Source organism: Lucilia cuprina, chromosome 2 (assembly GCF_022045245.1).
Source record: "Lucilia cuprina isolate Lc7/37 chromosome 2, ASM2204524v1, whole genome shotgun sequence".
NCBI lineage: Eukaryota > Metazoa > Arthropoda > Insecta > Diptera > Calliphoridae > Lucilia > Lucilia cuprina.
This window is the reverse complement of record NC_060950.1, coordinates 58606677-58611233: the sequence shown is the minus strand read 5'-3', so window position 1 is coordinate 58611233 and position 4557 is coordinate 58606677.

The following is a 4557-nucleotide window of genomic DNA, read 5'->3' as shown; positions in this document are numbered from 1 at the left end:
CTTTATAATAATAGTAACAGAAATGAAATTTCTTATTTTTATTGTAATTTTAAATGACTTCTAGTAATATCGCAATTTTAAATTTATTGTCTTAGGTATAAATAAGTAAGATTATAGACAAGCCTTGACTATAGAGTAAAAGCCTATAGAGTGCTGTATAGTCCAAAGTCTTGAGTACAGAATAGACCATAGACTTGACTATAGATTAGTCTATAGTATTAACTATAGATTAGTCTATAGTCTTAACTATAGATTAGTCTATAGTATTAACTATAGATTAGTCTATAGTCTTAACTATAGATTAGTCTATAGTCTTGACTATAGATTAGTCTATAGTCTTGACTATAGATTAGTCTATAGTCTTGACTATAGAATAGTCTATAGTCTTGACTATATAGTAGTCTATAGTCTTGACTATAGCATAGTCTATAGTCTTGACTATAGAATAGCCTATAGTCTTGACTATAGAAAAGTCTATAGTTTCGACTATAGAATAGTCTATGCTTTTGACTATAGAATAGTCTATGGTTTCGACTATAGAATAGTCTATAGTTTTGACTATGGAACAGTTTATAGCCTTGGTCATAGAATATTCTATAGTTTTCACTATAGAAAAGTCTATAGTCTTGACTATAGAATAGTCTATAGTCTTGACTATAGAATAGTCTATAGTCTTGACTATAGAATAGTCTATAGTCTTGACTATAGAATAGTCTATAGTCTTGACTATATAATAGTCTATAGCCTTGACTATAAAATAGTCTATAGTCTTGACTATATAACAGTCTATTGTCTTGTCTATAGAATAGTCTATTTTCTTGATTACAGAATAGTATATTTTCTTGACTATAGAATAGTCTATAGTCTCTAATATGGAATAGTCTATAGACTTTAGCTTGACTATGGAATAGTCTATAGTTGTGACTATAGAATAGTCTAAAGTCTTGACTTAGAATAGTCTATAGTCTTGACTACAGAATAGACCATAGACTTGACTATAGATTAGTCTATAGTCTTAACTATAGATTAGTCTATAGTCCTAAATATAGATTAGTCTATAGTCTTGACTATAGATTAGTCTCTAGTCTTGACTATAGATTAGTCTCTAGTCTTGACTATAGATTAGTCTCTAGTCTTGACTATAGATTAGTCTATAGTCTTGACTATAGATTTTTCTATAGTCTTGACTATAGATTAGTCTATAGTCTTGACTATTGATAAGTCTATAGTCTTAACTATAGACTAGTCTATAGTCTTGACTATAGATTATAGTTTAGTCTATTGTCTTGACTATAGATTAGTGTATAGTCTTGACTATAGATTAGTCTATAGTCTTGATTATAGATTAGTCTATAGTCTTGACTATAGATTAGTCTATAGTCTTGACTATAGATTAGTATATAGTATTGACTATAGATTAGTCTATAGTTTTGATTGTAGATTAGTCTACAGTCTTGACTATAGAATAGTCTATAGTCTTGACTATATAATAATCTATAGTCTTGACTATAGAATAGTCTATAGTTGTGACTATAGAATAGTCTATAGTCTTGACTACAGAATAGTCTGTAGTCGTGACTATAGTCTTGACTATAGAATAGTCTATAGTGTTGACTATAGAATAGTCTATAGTGTTGACTATAGAATAATCTATAGTCTTGACTATAGAACAGTCTATAGTCTTGACTATAGAACATTCTATTGTCTTGACTATAGAACAGTCTATAGTCTTAACTATAGAATAGTCTATAGCCTTGATAATAGAATAGTCTAAAGTATTGACTTAGAATAGTCTATAGTCTTGACTATATAATAATCTATATACTTGAGTACAGATTAGTCGAAAGAGTAGAGTAGTCTTGTTTTGACTATATAGTCTTGATTATACAGTAGTATACAGTCTTTACTTCAATAGTATATGTTTTCGACTATAGAATAGTCTATAGTCTTGACTATAGAATAGTATATAGTCTTGTCTATAGAATAGTCTATAGTTTTGACTATAGAATAGTCTATAACCTTGAGTACAGAGTGGTCTTAAGTCTTGACTTAGAATAGTCTATAGTCTTGACTATAGAATAGTCTATAGACTTGACTATAGAACAGTTTGTAGTCTTGACTATAGAACATTCTATTGTCTTGACTATATAACAGTCTATAGTCTTAACTATAGAATAGTCTATGGCCTTGATTGTAGAATAGTCTAAAGTATTGACTTAGAATAGTCTATAGTCTTGACTATATAATAATCTATATACTTGAGTACAGATTAGTCGAAAGAGTAGAGTAGTCTTGTTTTGACTATAGAGTCTTGATTATATAGTAGTATACAGTCTTTACTTCAAACTGTAGAGTTATCCAAAGTTCTGACTCAAGAGTAGTCAATACTACTGATTGGTCTGTATTGTAATCTATAGTCTTTATAGATAGAGTGGTCCGAAGTATTGACTATAGAGTAATCTATAATTTGACTCCAGATTAGTATAATGTAATCTTGGCTATAGTGAAGCCTATAGATTTGACTTTAGTGTTGATAATAGTGTTGACTATAGAGTAGTATATAGTCTTGACTACAGCATTGACTTATAGTGATCTATATGTGAAGTCTTAACTATGGAGTAGTATGTAAAGTATTCTATAGTCTTGTCTAAAGAGTACCTATATTGTTGTTTTTATATTTTTAGTATATTTATTAAAATTTTGTTGCATTTCTTATAGAAAATGTTAACAACTTTATAACTTCTTGCTAATTTATGTAAATATCCTAAACAATATAGAATTTTCAATAAACTTGTATAAATAACTAATCGCCTTAACCATCTAAATTTGCATTTTATTAACAACTTAAACTTAATTTAAACTACAAATATTTAACCAGTATTTATAACTGTATACAGTAAATTTAAATAAAAAGATTTCTTTGTTTTTTTCATTAATTATTTAATTTCATTTATTTTTTCATTTACCTGCAAGCTTTTGTTTTTATTTTTCTTTAATTCAATTGCATTTCAATGATTTACACAAAAATTAACAGCAAATAAATTATTTAATTTGGTTATTTACGGTTAGGTTACTGTCTATCGCTCTCTCTCTCTCTTTATCTCTTTATCTCTCTTTGTATCAATGTATAACTTTAGCAGTTTGTTTTCGAAACATTAAATCTAAATTAAATTTGTGATTATTTGCCAAAAATATAACAAAAATAATATGTAAATAAATGAATAAATTTTACTTTAGTCTTTACTCACTCATTCTCATATACAACCTTTTACGAAGGTCGTATGCCAAAATGTATCACAACAGAGAACAGCCCATGAATACCTTAATACATTTTCAATACCCGATACGGTAGTAATAAATACATTATTTTATTTGATTATATATATGTAGGTTTTTTTTTCTCGGAATAGAATAACTGCTTCAAATATTTACGCATAAATACACATATACACATGCACACACATATACATATGTATATACATAAATACATATAGCTTAGTTTGTAATATATGTTTCGAATTTTATTTTAACTATTAGTCTAGAGGCGTAGATTTTACGTGTTTTAATTACAAATTATTATCACACATAATCAAGGTATAATATCAACAATGCCTGTACTAAAACTACAAAAACAACAACAATAGTACCTAAACTATGACTTGTACTAAATATACATACTAGTTATATGTATGTCTGTTTGTTGGATTAAATTTGTAAAACAATTCATAACTACTTGTTAAACTAAATATGTAGTCTGACAACCAGCTTAATATTTAATAAACTCTCGCGCCTAGACAGCAAAATGGCTTATGTGTCTTTTTTCCACAAACAATAAAACCATAGAATTTGTTATGTAAAACCTAAAAAAATTTGAATTTGATCTTTTGTGCAAATTCTAAGAATCATGTTAATTATTTGACAATATTTGGGATTTGAAAAAAGTTTTCAAAATTTTCTAAAATATTAGTTTTTTAAAAACTACATTTAAGCTATTTTTCAACTTTACAATCCTTCATGTGTATTTCAACTATTTTAAGTCATTCATCCAAGAGAGTTTTTTTCCTAGCGTTTGGTATGTACGAATATGAATAAATGAATAAAATGTTGGTAGGTAGTGAATTTTTGTTCGTACATCACTAACGGAATTAATAAATGAGTGAATTAAAGTCTATGTGAAAAAGGGCTTAACATACAATTTCTTAGTTAACAGAAAATGAGATTTTAATAAGATTATTTAGTTAATCTATAGATTAACTATAGATTAGGTCTATAGTTTGACTATAGTCTACAATATTGACTATAGGGTAGTTTACGGTCTTGACTATGTAGTGATCTATAGTCTCGAATGTAGAGTGATCTATAGTCTCAACTATAAAGTGATCTATAGCCTAGACTATAAAGTGGCTCGACTACAGAGTGGTAGTCTTGACTATAGAGTAGTCTATAGTCTAGACAATAGAGTAGTTTATAGTTTCGAATATAGAGTAGTCTATAGTCTCGACTATAGAGTAGTCTATAGTATCGACTATAGAGTAGTCTATAGTCTCGACTATAAAG